The 14,643-nt window shown below is 50.9% G+C and overlaps 1 pseudogene; it reads right to left on the minus strand.

The window, feature by feature from the left end:
• Nucleotides 1-8,857: 8,857 nt before the first annotated feature.
• LOC136453098 (transcription factor WRKY45-2-like) lies at nt 8,858-10,366 on the minus strand (annotated as a pseudogene).
• Nucleotides 10,367-14,643: the final 4,277 nt, after the last annotated feature.

Below are 14,643 nucleotides of genomic sequence, written 5' to 3' on the forward strand. Positions count from 1 at the left end.
TCTAGGGTCGGCAATAAGACCGGCCAAGTGGCTCAGTAGGTTCGCCAGGTCACGTAGGTCATACCATGATGATGTCACCGCCGGCGGATTCGCCGTCGACGAGCTGTGGCCGCGCGTGTTGGCTCTGCGCCGCCGGCTCTGTTTTGGTCTCGCTGACCGGTGGGTCCATCTGACGAGTGGGTCCCTGCTGTCAGCGACTCTAGGTTTTAGGGATAGTTCAAAAATTCCAGATTCAAGTATGTTTTGTTATTTTTGTATCCTTAGTTGGGTAGCTCCTAAAATTGTGAAATAAATATGGTTGTGTTGCTTAGGAAGTGTAGTATTTAATAAAAATATGTTATTGGGTTCAACAGTAGAAATTTCTGGAGATTTAAATTATGATTTGAAATGTGCTTTTAAATGCCTTTGAATTTGTTTATTTTATATCTAGAGTTCCTGTGCTCCAAAAATTATGAAATTTTTGTGGTAAGCTAGTCTTAGCATATGTGAACTCTGGTAAAAATTTGAGGACCAGTGCATGTGTAGATCTATAGTTATAGATTTTTATTTTATAAATAGTGAATCCTTGTATAAATTTTAATAAATTAGTTATGAATCTAAAATTCATGAAATTTGTTGGAGGGTATACTAGTACCATAAAGATGATAAGAAAAATAAGAAATCTGTTGCTTGACACTTTTCAATATAGTTTTCTATTTATGCTATTTTAAGCCTTTATGCCTTGTCATTTTTGTATAGGATGTTCTACTTAGTAAAATGACATGAAATTTTTATAGTAGTCCTTTGATAGCATTAGTAAGGCTCTGTAAATTTTTGAGAATTTATTCAGCACATCTGATATATATTTATTATTTAACCTAGATATCTAAATAAAATAATAAAGGCAATTTAATAAATAGTTTGGGCTTTGCCATTATATTATCTTAACTATATTTGGTATGCTTAAACTGTTGGTAGGTTCTAGGTTGTCAAATTGTGAATGATTACATGAAGTAGAGGTGTTATTACTTTATATTGCATGTTAAGTCATTTCCGGACTGATTCTGGAGTGTGAGGAGTTACATGTTGAAACTGATGTAGACTGTAAAAATGGTTAATAACAAAGTTGTAGAGAATTTGATAAGCTTTCCAGAAAGTCTAGGATCACTGTTTTTGGATTTGTAGAACTCCAGTTATGAGTGCAACAAGTAGCTACTGTATGGCATAGTCGATGCATTGTAAAAGTAGTTAAGTAGTAATCAAGAAGAGATATGCACCTACTCAAACAATGTGATGCACTTGTTAACATATATGCATTCGTGATACTCATACCATACTCATGCATCTAGGATCGGAGGAAGAGATCACGTTGCTGGAATTCGAAGAAGCAGAGGAAGGGAACCCGCAGGAGGATCCGCAAGCCGCAGCTCCCGAAGGCGTGGAGCAGAACCCTGAAGAGCTTCCGGAGTGCCCTGACCACCGTCCTACTTCTTTTCTGCGAGGCAAGCCCCGGAGCATTATAAGTCTCCCAGTAATTTACAAATGTTTACTTACGTATTTATGATTGATGCATTAGGTTATAAGAGTTGAATGAAACCACTTGATGCATGTACATTCCTTGTCCAGATATTACACCTTTAACCGGTATAGGTCCAGGATCGAATATATATGCTTAGCCATGCTTAGACCGGTAGAAGTCGGGTGATGTCCTGTCACCTGCGAGATATAGGTGGATACCGGAGCACGGTTGGCTATACCTGCTATCGTGGAACAGAACCATGAGGTAAAAGTAAATTGAGATCGGACGGGAGGTCGATAGGGAAGCAACAAGGCATGGAGGTCTTGGGTGTGGACTTATCCCCGTCTGTGTCGATTAAGGACCGTACCGTTGTTGGCGCTTCTGACAAGATTGAACGCATGCCTCTCACTTAGCTGGCCGGATAACTCGTTCCGACCGCGAAGCCGAGTAATTCAACTCAGGCCGGGAACCGTTCTGTTGTGCGCTCCTTCTGAGGAACGATCAGACTGAGCCCAAGGGTAGGTTTGGCCTGAGCATCCTGGCATCTGGTGTTCCAGATTGTACGGCGCGGTACGGACCCGTGAAATGTGTACCTGAGTTGTATCAAAGGTGACCTAAGGCTATCGTGGCTGGTAGACCTGGGTTTGTGTTAGGAATAAAACTCCCAGCTGGTGAAAATCAATTCGAATCGCCGTCTCTCCCGGATAGCGAGAAACTTGGCTAGTCCCAACATCGTAGCAGCTATATTATGAAACATGATGGTTCAGAGGAATATGGAATTACAATACCTGCTATGGTTACTACTGTATGCTTCTAAATGATATAGCACATGTTTGGCACAGCATAGTTGCAAACCTAGAAATGGATAGTTATAATTAACTTGATAAAGGAATCATAATTGTACAACTGGTAATTGCCTTTTTCGCAAAATGTTGTCAAGTTACGTCCACTTATACAGCCTTGCATGATCCTTGGAGTCATTTTATTTCTGGTTCATGACGGGTAAGTCTAGCTGAGTACCTTCTCGTACTCAGGGTTTATTTTCCCATTGTTGTAGATGGCACTATGTATCATGGTTATTGCAAGAGTTGCTTCTATCCCGCTGTGGATGAGGAGTAAGCCTTGGGCGGGCTTCCTTAGTAATTCCTATCTTTGCTTTTGTGGACCGTGATCTGGTTTGGCACTGTATCAAACTATGTTGGAAACTTTATCTTCGAACTTATTTGCTTCCGCTTATTTATCAAACTCGGTTTGTAATAACTTTTATTCGTACTCTGATGATGAAAAGTATCTGTGAACTTTATGTAATATGTGGCATGTATGTTGAATCCTGTACGATCTTGGTTGTTGTAAATCGTTTATCGAGACCCGTCGTGGTACTCGACGGACTACCGGGTTTATATGGGTTCAAGTATGACAGTGCGACCGCTTGCGGATTGCCATTGTACTTGTACTCTTATAAATTGGTCGGTTCTGCGACAGACGTAGAGTCACGTAGCTCCGAGCTCGATGGCGATGCGGAGCCCGTTGATAAGGGCCTCATACTCCGCGACATTATCTGAAGCCAAGCCAAGAAGTGGAGGCGGATGGTGTAGCAGAGCCTACTCCCGTCCGGGGAGATTAGAACCACCCTAGCCCCCGAGCTGGGTGCCATCATGGACCCGTTGAAGTACATTGTCCAGTACTCATGGGTGATGTCCGCGGTCAGCAGCTGGACCTCCGTCCATTCGGCGTCAAAATCCACGAGAGCCTGAGACTTAAAGTGACGACTGTGACTTCATGGTCGGTGAAGTAGTGTAGGAGTTTCCTAGTTGCCATTAGTACATCGTATAGGAGTTTCTGCACCTGAGGGTACCGGACCTTGGGGTCGGTAAGTACTTCTCCGATGAAGTATATAGGTCGCTGTACCTTGAGCTGGTGTCCCGGTTCCTCCCTCTTGACGACTAGGGCGACACTCACCACGTGGTTACTTGCCACGACATAAAGGAAGAGGGGTTCTCCCCGCTCGGGAGCGACGAGGATTGGGGCCGACGTTAGGGACGTTTTGAGGCTTTCGAGAGCCTGCTGGGCTTCCTCAGTCCAGACGAAGGCATCCGTCTTTTTGAGGAGCTTGTAGAGTGGCATCACCCTTTCGCCGAGCCAGGAGACAAAGCGGCTTAGGGTAGCCAGGCAGCCAGTGAGCTTGGCGATCTCTTCGCCAATGGCCCTACGCCTCTCGTCGTCAAAACGACACAGGCGTTGCCTGGCGGGCTTTGAGCCTGGGATAAGGCGTAGTGCATGCTCAGTGACCTCCCGTGGTTTCCCCGACATGTCAGAAGGCTGCCATACGAAGACATTGCAATTGTCGCACAGGAAGTCGACAAGCTCGCATTCCTATTGGGCCAGGAGCTGGGTCCCGATTCGCACCGTCTTGGCTGGGTTGGTCGGGTCGATGCCCACCGCCTTAGTTTCCTCAAGCGGGCGGAAGGCCGTCGAGGAGATCAGTTTGTTGCAGTCTAGGACTGCTGGGGTTGACGACTCCCTAAGCTGCAGGAGCTCGAATGAGTTAACGACCGCGGTGGCGAGCTCATAGTGCTCGCGGTCGCACTCGAAGGCGTGTCAGAAGGCGCTACTCACGGTGATGATGCCGTTTGGTCCCAGCATCTTCAGCTTGAGGTAGGTGTAGTTGGGGATTGCCATGAATCTTGCGTAGCATGGCCGCCCCAAGATGGCATGGTAGGACCCTGGAAAGTCCACCACTTCGAAGGTGAGGACCTCCAAGCGAAAGTTGGCCTAGCTACCGAATGTGACGGGCAGATCGATCTGTCCAAACAGGTATGCCTGTGCTCCCGGGATTACCCCGTGGAAGGGGGAGCTTGTTAGGCGGAGCTCTGATCGGGGGATGCGCATGGCATCGAGGGTGTCGATTTATAGGATGTTGAGGCCGCTACCCCCGTCCAGCAGCACCTTGGTGAGGCGCTTCTTGCGGACGATGGGGTCAATGACGAGCGGGTAGCATCTCGGTCTTGTGACGTAGGAGGGATGGTCCCTCTGATCAAAAGTGATCGGGGATTCCGACCAGCTGAGAAAGGAGGGGACGACCGTCTCGGCGGCGTATGCCTCCCTGTAGCGTACCTTATGCTGGCATTTAGTCTAGACAGCGTCGGACCCGCCGAAGATCATGATGCATTCTTTGGGTTTGGGGAAGCCATCTCCATCCTTGCCTGCCGCGCCCCCCTCTTGGCTACCGACCCCTTGCCGTCTCCCTCCTTTGACCTGCCGGTCTGTCGGAGGAAACGTCTGAGGAGCTCATACTCCCTGTAGAGGTGTTTGACGGGGGTAGGCATGGTTGGGGCATGGACCATCCATGAGCTTGTTGAAGTGGTCAGGCAGTCCCTATTGGGGCTGCTTGGCTACGTGATCGACCACGGCGACCAGCGCGGGGCTGCTCGACCGGCGTCGATCTTTTTTGTTTTTCTTGCCCCTCTGTGTAGAGGGGCCTTCATCCGGGTCCATGCACTTAGCGCGGTTGGTGGCGATGTCGAGCAGGTCATGGGTGGTATGGGATTTCAAGCAGCCAAGCTTGTGGATCAAGGACTCGCAGTTCATCCTAGAGAGGAACGCGCTGATGACGTCTGCGTCGACGACGTCAGGGAGGGAGTTGCATCATTGGGAGAACCTATGGATGTAATCCTGCAGGGACTCATTGGGCTCCTGGTGACAGCTCTTGAGGTCCTAGGAGTTTCCTAGGTAGACGTACATCCCTTGGAAATTCTCGACGAAGACCCTCTTGAGGTCTGTCCAGTTGTGGATGCTATCGTGCGGAAGGAAATCGAGCCATGCCCGAACATGTTCCCCCACGCAAAAGGGAAGGTGTTGGATGATGAAATAGTCATCATCCACTCCTCCGGCCTGATAGGCGAGCCAGAAGTCTTCAAGCCAAATGCCTGGGTTGGTCTCCCCAGTGTATTTGGTGATGTTGGTGGGCGGTTGGAAGCGCTGCGGGAACGGTGCTCTCCGGATACGCTGGCTAAAGGCCCATGGCCCCGGGCCCTCAGGGCTGGGGCTCCGGTCGTCTTGCCGGTGGCTGCGCCTGGGCATGTTTCACCACTTCCCTCGATGGTTTGGCCGGGGTCCGTGTCGCCTGCTACCGCACGGTGGACGTCACTATCGCATCGAGCCTAACGCCGGTTGTCGATGACGTTGCAAGCATCCTGGTGTGGATCGGGCCGACCGTGTACCGGTGGTTGGCGTGGAGCAGGCGCCAGGTTGGAGCGTGGCGCGATTACCGCACCCTGAGCCAGGCCTAACGGCTGTGGCGGTGAGTGAATGGAGCGATCCATCTGGTGTGTCCTCGTCCCTAGGGTTTTGGTACCCTGAGCTGGGCCTACTAGAACCCGGAGGTTTCGGTAGACTGCCCGCTCCTGGGGGTCGGTGGGCTCAGGAATGCTACGCAGAAGCATCACCACAGAGGCGATGTTCTGGCTAGCCCAGGCGAATTGAGGGAGATCGTTCCTCTCGTTCATGATGTCATGTTGGACATGACGGGCGTGACCCCGGGCGCCGCCCGCCGGGCAATGCGCATGGGGCGCAATGGGCTGTACTGACGGCGCCGGTGTAGGCAGCGGCTGGTTCTGCCGTCGTTGTCGTAATTCCTTGGCGTGTGCTTGCGCAGACGTGAGGGCCCCCACACGCGGGTCCGAAGAGGTGTGAGTTTGCGCAGACTCCGCGCCCATCGGCAGTTGTCCCGTAGCGTCCGCCATAGCGCACTCCTGGGACAGACAGTGGTAGAGCGCCACGTCACCGATGCTAGAACCGTCGCTCTCGCCCTCACCATCCGGGAGTTCATGGGAAATGGCAGGAACGTAGCCTGCCATTCCCATAAACTCGGACGTGAGGGGGATGGTGCCAGCATCCCTTGGAGCCCCCGAGCGTATGTGTCCGTGGAGGACGCGAGGCCATAGGGGAACCGATCGTACGGTGTTTGTGGCATGGGCGGTACATTCCCATCGGGTGATTGGTGAGAGATGGTAAATAAAGAGCGAGTAGTAGTACGCATATTACTTACAGCGGGGTCTGAGCAGAGCGTTTGCTCAGAATGAAGCGCAAATGCCGCGCCATCGAAGTCGCGTGTCCCGGAGTCGATGGAGGACGTCCCTCCAACGGGTGCCGGGTCGCGAGCCTTCTCGTGGAGGTGGAGTACGCCGAGTCGGTCGGCGACGAAGTTTAGGCTTCCGAAGAGGAAGGCCTGCGATGGCGCGAAGATGGGTGGAACCCGCATCCCGATGGGCGAGAGTGCGGGGAACTCCAACGAGCCAAATCGAATCGTATCGCCCGAGCCCGCCGGGATGAGGGTGGCGGAAAAGTGGGCCATCCGATGACCAAAAAGTGTTGAACGTACAGCGTCTTCCCCACGGACGGCGCCAACTGTCGGTGCAGAAAGTGACCAACTAGTGAATATTTGTAGTTTTGCTGTACGTTGTGATCGGAGGTGGCCTAGCACTCAATGACACAGGTGCTCTACGTCCAGTCGGGGTCGGTCGGTGACTTTATTCCTGAGCTCAGGTGCTCGAAGTTTACAGTGGGGTTACAAACGAGAGGGAGAAAGATGGGGTGTACAAGAGGTCCGGTCGGCTCCGACCGGAAGGGCCGAGAGTGACAGGAACTTCGCTACGAGCTAGGTGTTCGAGCGTGTGCTTGCGGTCGGAACTTGGTGGTTCTGCGGTTGTGAGGTGTCGATGTCGATCTAAGGAACTCTGGCCTCTTTTTTCTCGGTCCCCCTGTTGGAGGGAGCACATCCCCTTTTATAGATGAAGAGGATGGCTCTACAGGTGAGAGGGAGAGGGTATGGATATCTTTAAGTCTTGCTGCCCACGCCGATGAGGATTGGATAATGGTAGGCGCCCCCAACACTGTTGATGTCGCTGTAGAATGTCAGATGCGCACGGGAGGTCGTGCTATCTTCTTTAGGAAGGATGGACGTCGGTACCTGCAAATACCATTTGATGCCTAGTGGCATGTGAGGAGTCGCGCTATGTTCACCCGGTACGGCAAATCTTGGTGCCCATACCGCGATCGATGTCTAGAGACACGCGGGGGGCTTACCGTATGGGAGTTTTAGCGGCCCCTACAATGCCGTAGGGGGAGATGTCGGCGCCTACAATATTGTTTGTGTCCTGGTGGCTGCAGAGTATTGTTTCACGCAGGGTATGGTCCCTGGTATAGTGGTTTTGACTTGTGAGCCTTGCCTTGTCTTTCTCCGCACGTCTTCTGGTTCCTACCGAACGGGGCACCCCCGGTCAGATGGCTCCAGTCGGCTCTGAGTGCGCCGGTCGGAGAAGAGCAGTGAGCAGGGTTCCCATGAGCCCTGGTCGTGGGGTCGGAGTCGGAAGTAGGACTGGGGGCAGGCCTTCCGATCGGAGGCCGGCTGGAGTCGACGAGCGATCCGGTCGGATAGGTGGGCCGAAGTAGCCGACGAGCGGGCGTTGCTCTTCTTGGGCCTGGCCTTTTGGTCGGTTGCTGGACCGCCCCCTTGCCCTGTTGTTTTTAGACTTTTGGGCCGAGCCTTGCGCTGAAGCCGGTCCCCGAGGGACCCCAGGTTTATGGACCCGACACATACTATAGCTATATCCTCGAGACATCTCCACACCTTGATTGGGATACCATCAGGGCCCATCGTTTTGCCCCCTTTCATCCTTTTCAAGGCTTCTCTGACCTTCGATTCTTGAATCCTCCGCACAAAACGCCTGTCATCAAACGAGTCGTCCAGCTGAGTGGTGGTGTTCTCGTTCTCACCATTGAACAATTTATCAAAATACTCTTGTCATCTATGTCTGATATCCTCCTCATTCACCAAGAACTGCTCTCTCATGCTTTATGCACTCGACTTGGTTGAAGTCTCTTGTCATCCTATCGCGAGCCCTAACTAACCTATAAATGTTATTATCTTCTTTCGTAATCAAACGTCGGTAAAGGTCCTCGTAGACCCGCCCCTTTGCCTCACTCATCGTTTTAAACTTCTCTATATTATTTGCACACCTGTCATATATAGGAGTATATTTTTCTAAAAAAAAGCCACGTGACCAATGTTGAGTTACTGACTCATTCATGGTAGAGAACTTAACATTTGGACCATGCGGAGCTTTGCACTGCACAAATATGAAATATGTTCAAGAGAGTTTTGGTCGAGAAAGTTTTGGTTAGCTTGTCAAAGATGCGTCAGGTATCCCTTCAAAAAATAAAAAAATAAAAAGAAAAGAAGGATGCGTCCAATTCGAAGCGTTTTGGTTTTCACACGATGCCGGTCTTGCCGGAAGCAGTGCTGACTGTTGACGGCCACTTGCTCAAGTACACGTCACCTTGTTCCTTCGCTCCGCTCCATTTTCTAACGGGGAAAGTAATGAAGTTTTTATTCTAATAAAAACACAATACTTTTGTTGTTGTTGATGTGATCACTATTACGTACTAGTGTGCTCTACGGCAAACCAGGCTTCTGAGCGAGCCTGTGACCCTCGTAGGTTGTTGTCACTCATTACTGCTCGGTCGGACTGACTGTTCTCACGTACACGTACTACAGCGACGGCGACAACACAGATCTACCGCTGGTCTGCTTGCTGCTAATCCAAAAAATCTACTGAAACGTAGCGATGTCATGGAGGAGATCGCCGAAGTCAAAGCGGTCTTGGAGGACGGATTCCCATCCGAAGCAGCCGTCCAGGAACTCCATCACCGGATCAGGAGCACCCGTGTCGTGCAGCGCCTCGAACCCGACCTCGGACGACGCCGACGGCGACCACCCGCCCTGCGACATCGAGGCCGGCGAGCCTCTGTTGGTGTCCGCGGACCCCCAGGAGTTGGAGCCGAAGTCGACGACGGCGGGCGCCGCTCCCAGCTGCTGCCACGCGGTGGCCGCGCCCTTGCACGTGTGTTCCCCGTAGTAGGCGATCTGGTACGCCGCCGGCTGGTCCTGCGTCTGCTGCACCCGCCGCGTCGCGTTGCATCCCTGGTCCTTGTGCGCGCAGCGGTAGTAGAGCCTGCAGAGGGATTATCAGCACGCATCGGTCAGTCGATTGCCACGACGGAATGGAACGGGTTGAGCTGATGAGCGCCTGAGCCTTCTGAAACTACAAACTAGTGCTACTTGCCTCGGGTGCTTGTGTCCGTTGACGTCCTTCTGCCCGTACTTCCTCCAGATGAAGCCGTCCACCGTCGTGCCGCTGGTCACCTCCTTGGTCGCCTCTGCGCCGCGCGCCCTGCGAAATTGAACGGCAACACTCATCATCGTGCTGCTTTTCGGCTGCCGAACAAATAAACAGAGGAGCCTGTTGTGCAAGAGGGAGGGAGACGGCAACGGCAGGCGGCAGCCTCACCTTCTCTTGAGTGGCGGCCCCGGAGGAGGAGGAGGAGACCAGCTGGTGCCTCCTCCCGCTGCTGCTGCGTCTTGGTGGTACTCGGCCGCCGCCGCCGCCGCCTTCCTCTTGCGCCCGCTGGTGGCGGCGGCGGTGGCGCTGAGCGCGTCGATGGACGCGGCCGCAGCAGCGGAGGATCTCGGCGGCGAGCTCCTGGTGCGGCGACGACGCCGCAGGGGACGCGGCCCGGAGCAGGTCCCCGAGGTGCGCCGCGGACTGCTGCCCCATGGTCATCAGCTCCAGGACCACGGCGGCCGGGGTGTCCAGCGTCATGACTGCCGCTCGATAGATGCTTATTGTATCGATGCGTCTGCTCGAGTGCTACTGCGCTAGTTGCCTCACACAGACACACTCTCGAGGGGTCGAGGGCTCGAGGCTCACCGCTCACTCGATGGCGTTGGTGTCCAGGTCCGTCTCTGGCGGATCCTGCGGGCTGAACCGCCAAGGGCCGAGGAGACGAGAGTAGTAAGACTAAGATGCAGGGGCAGTGAGCTTGCCGCACTCGATATTTATAGACCTCGTCTCGTCGTCTCAGGATTCTAGGCCAGCCAAGGGAAGGGAAGCCGCAGGAAGCGGTCCACGTGTAGTATGCGACAAGGCGGCAAGGCCCATCTGCTCTGCTGCTCCTTTCTCTGGGACGCTCCTCGCTGACGTACTAGTACAACTGTACTAGAGCCCAAGGCCTGAGTTGTAGCTACACGTTGCTACTGTAGCATTTTGTTGTTATTTGGTAATAAGCGTTCAATCATAGTTTAATTAGGTTTAAAAGATTCGTCTCGTGAATTTCGTCTAAACTGTGTAATTAGTTTTATTTTTTATTTATATTTAATGCTTCATGCATGAGCCCAAAGATTCGATGTGACGGGAAATCTTGAAAAATTTTGCAAAATTTTGGGAACTAAACACCACCTAGCTAGCGCCCTGTTCACTTATGCTCAAATTTGACTTATGTTGATTGTTATGCTGAAATGTTGTGGCCCCGTTCGTGTGTCTTTAAACTTGGCTTGATCCGCTTCTTTTTTCATCCAGAACAGTGTTTTTCTCTCACAAATTCCTCTAGCATTCCTCCAAACCATCCAAATTCCTCCAAGCAAACGGGTCAAATGAGAGAAAATATTATACCATAACTAAAAAAAATAATGATAGATCACGATCACCGAGGCTAATCTTTTTGATACGCTCGCACGCGGGCCGGGCGACCCGGAGCCGGATCGTCAAATGGAACATACACATACGTGACCGTACACGCCGATGCCGTAAAGTGGTTAGCACCAAAACGTGTTGCGCCTTTATACCACAATTATTATTATATTTATAATCCGTGCGCACGCCAGTAGAGAGTGTGTCTATATATATATAAAATAGATAGATGGACAGACAGACAGACACGCAGGACGGAGCCTGGGGGGAGGGGGCTGAATGAAGCGCTTGCTACACGTGCTACACGTCACGTACTCACATGGGTTCAGTTGAGCTCAGTCCAGTGTGTACATATGCCTCCCTCTCTAGTCGCGGTAACTGCCAAGCTCTTGTATATTCTACAGTAATTAGTGTACTAATATACATCGGTCTCTAGAGCATCGCTCGAATATGATTTGATTTCCGCTTGATTACGCGATGGATCGGCCCCGGCCCCCATGTGCCGAACCCGTGGTCAGCGGTTCCGCGGTCGCTGCCGTGGCATCGATACCTAGCTCCATCGCTAGTGTGATTAATGCACAAGCAATGCCCCGTGTGTGTGTGTGTCCGTGTGCGTAGGCGAGATTCCGATCCGAGCGAGGCAGAAATAGAAAAGGCGAGTGCCCCACGTTCGAAGAGAAACAAAAAGAAAACGGCGAGTGCCCCAGGGGGCCCGCCGGGCCGGACGAGCGAGGTTAACATGCATGCACTGATGCACGGTTCCTCCGATACTAAATGATCCCATCAAGCAGCTCTCTGCCGAAGGTTCGGTATCAACCGTAACTCCGGCGATCCGTCTCGAGTTCAATGTACCCTCTGTGGTAGGCGAAAAGCCACGTATATTTGTAGCCCTAAGCCCTAACATAAAAAGTTAAAAACCAAATTAAGCCAAAAAAGAAGGGTTCACCGTAGCCGTGTAGTTATCCGGATATGAACCAACACTGCATTTCCTAAAGCAGCGCGGAACGGAAATGATCATCTTTTTTAAGATGCTTAATCAACGGCTGACTGGCCCGGGACGTGAGAACACTGAGTATACAGTCTTCTGGGACTCTCATATATGCTTTGAGTAGAGTAGCGTGATTAGGTTCCACGTACAGCACGGGTGGGGTGACCGGTTAGGGCCACGCTTTCTCACTTGACTTCCCAACATGCTCTTTGAGTGCTACTGCTACTGTGCTTGACATTCTTATTCTATATCTTTCACGAAGAAAAAGCATTCAGGACTGGACATCATGTGTTACGATTACGTCGTCGATGCTGATTATGATCATACGATGTCTTTATATTCCTTATTATTATATAATATTAATGGTGCAATTAGTTTGGTTAGCTCGAGGGGATGGGCATCAGCATGGAAATATGACAACAAGGTGGAAGGCTGCTAGGTGCTAGGTGAGGGTTATTCGGGCTCTACTAATTGAAAGAAGTAGATGAGCAGAGCCAAGGAAACTTAAGAGGAGGTATGCATGCATGTTTAACATAATGTTCTATACCCATACCTGCTAAAGCCTGATTAAGGTTGATATTATATATGATAGATGTGGTGCACGGTTCGTTACAAGATACCACCCCCGAAACCCAAACAATTGCTCCCTCTGACCCGAAATAAATGAAATTATGGAGAAATTAGCATCACTGGATACACCGTGAGATATATTTTTGTAATCTACTTATATGGTGTCATAGATGTTCTTATTCTTCACTGTAAAGTTTTGACTTAGGATGACTCTAGAAGTTGATTTGTTTTGGGACTAAGGGAATATGTAGTTTTGTCTTGGCAAACATCGTCCTTTGTTGTGTTGATTTTTGAAAATATCAGCTAGTGGATTATTTTAATTTGAAGTTGAGCTAACACCGAAAGGAACGCGTGCTTTGCCGAGGGTCTGAGGCTTTGCCGAGGGCCAAATATCGGGCACTCGGCAAAGACACTCTTTGCCGAGGGCCAAATATCGGGCACTCGGCAAAGACACTCTTTGCCGAGGGCCAGCCACAGGAGCCCTCGGCAAAGAACGGCCCTCGGCAAAGAGGCCTTTGCCGAGGGTCCGGCCCTCGGCAAAAACAGGCCCACGGCAAATCAAATCTTTGCCGAGGGCCGCGGCCCTCGGCAAAGATGCCCTCGGCAAATTAGGCCCGTTGGGTCACGACGGCCATTCCCGTCAAGCTTTGCCGAGGGCCACCCGTTAAGCCCTCGGCAAAGGTTTTTTTTTTCTGTGAAACCAGTTTTTCGGCAAATTTTTTTTGAACCAGTTTTTCGGCCAAATTTTTTTTATAAATCGTCTTTGCCGAGGGCCCGAGGCGAGGCCCTCGGCAAAGATTTTTTTTTGGTTTTTTAGCCCAGTTTTTTTGTGGTGCTACAATACATTGTTTTGAACTCAATTTTAAAATTTGGGCCAATTTTGACTTTTTTTGTATATTTCCTTAATTTATTTCGTTTCTTTGATTTTTTTCGAATATGTCAAATTTGAACTGCAGGTGCATGGAATATTACAATGTAGTGTTTCGAAAAATGTTATTCATGTTAATTGGTGCATGTTGAGTCCCTATCCACGAACTCGCATCAAATTTCGCGCATCTTCTTCGCGTAACATGACGACCGACTTGCCGGAAAAGTGTTTTAAAATTATATAAAATCCATACGAAGTCCGAAAATCACGAAACTTGACGAGATGTCATGTTATCGCATGTGTAGGCTGTGGTAAAAAATTGAGAAGGTTTCGAGCGAGTTGCGACGTCGGATGCCTGAAACCCAGACATCTCCACATGTCACCACAGCCTACACATGCGATAACATGATATCTCGCCAAGTTTCGTGATTTTCGAACTTCGTATGGATTTTATATAATTTTAAAACACTTTTCCGGCAAGTCGGTCGTCATTGTACGCGAAGAAGATGCGCGAAATTTGATGCGAGTTCGTGGATAGGGACTCAACATGCACCAATTAACATGAATAACATTTTTCAAAACACTACATTGCAATATTCCATGCACCTGCAGTTCAAATTTGACATATTCGAAAAAAATCAAAGAAACGAAATAAATTAAGAAAATATATCAAAAAAAGTTAAAATTTAAAATTAAATTTTAAATCAAGTATTATAGCCCCACAAAAAAACTGGGTTCAAAAAACCAAAAAAAATTACCGAGGGCTCTTTGCCGAGGGCCTGGCCCATGGCCCTCGGCAAAGATTTTTTTTTAAAAAAATAAAAAAATATTTGCCGAGGGCCCTGGATCTGGGCCCTCGGCAAAGGGCCCAAACCTAAATCGGGCCGCCAGCCCAAATTCCCGATCGAAATCTTGTCAAAAAAAATTCCCGATCGAAACCACATCTCCCTCCCCACGCGCCCGCTCGCGGTCGGCCCCCGCGCCTCCACCACCACTGCCGCGCACCCCGCCGCCGCGCGCCCCGGCTGCCCCGAGCCCGGCCGCCCCGCGCGCCCCACCACCGCGCGCGCACCCCGGCCGCCCCCGCGCCTCCACCACCGTCGCCGCGCACCCCGCCGCCGCGCGCCCGCCGCTACGCGCCTGGCCGCCCCGCGCGCCCCACCGCCGCGCGTTGCACCCCGGTCGCCCCGCA

The sequence above is a fragment of the Miscanthus floridulus genome, chromosome 5 (genome assembly GCF_019320115.1).
Source record: "Miscanthus floridulus cultivar M001 chromosome 5, ASM1932011v1, whole genome shotgun sequence".
In the NCBI taxonomy this organism is placed as follows: Eukaryota; Viridiplantae; Streptophyta; class Magnoliopsida; order Poales; family Poaceae; genus Miscanthus; species Miscanthus floridulus.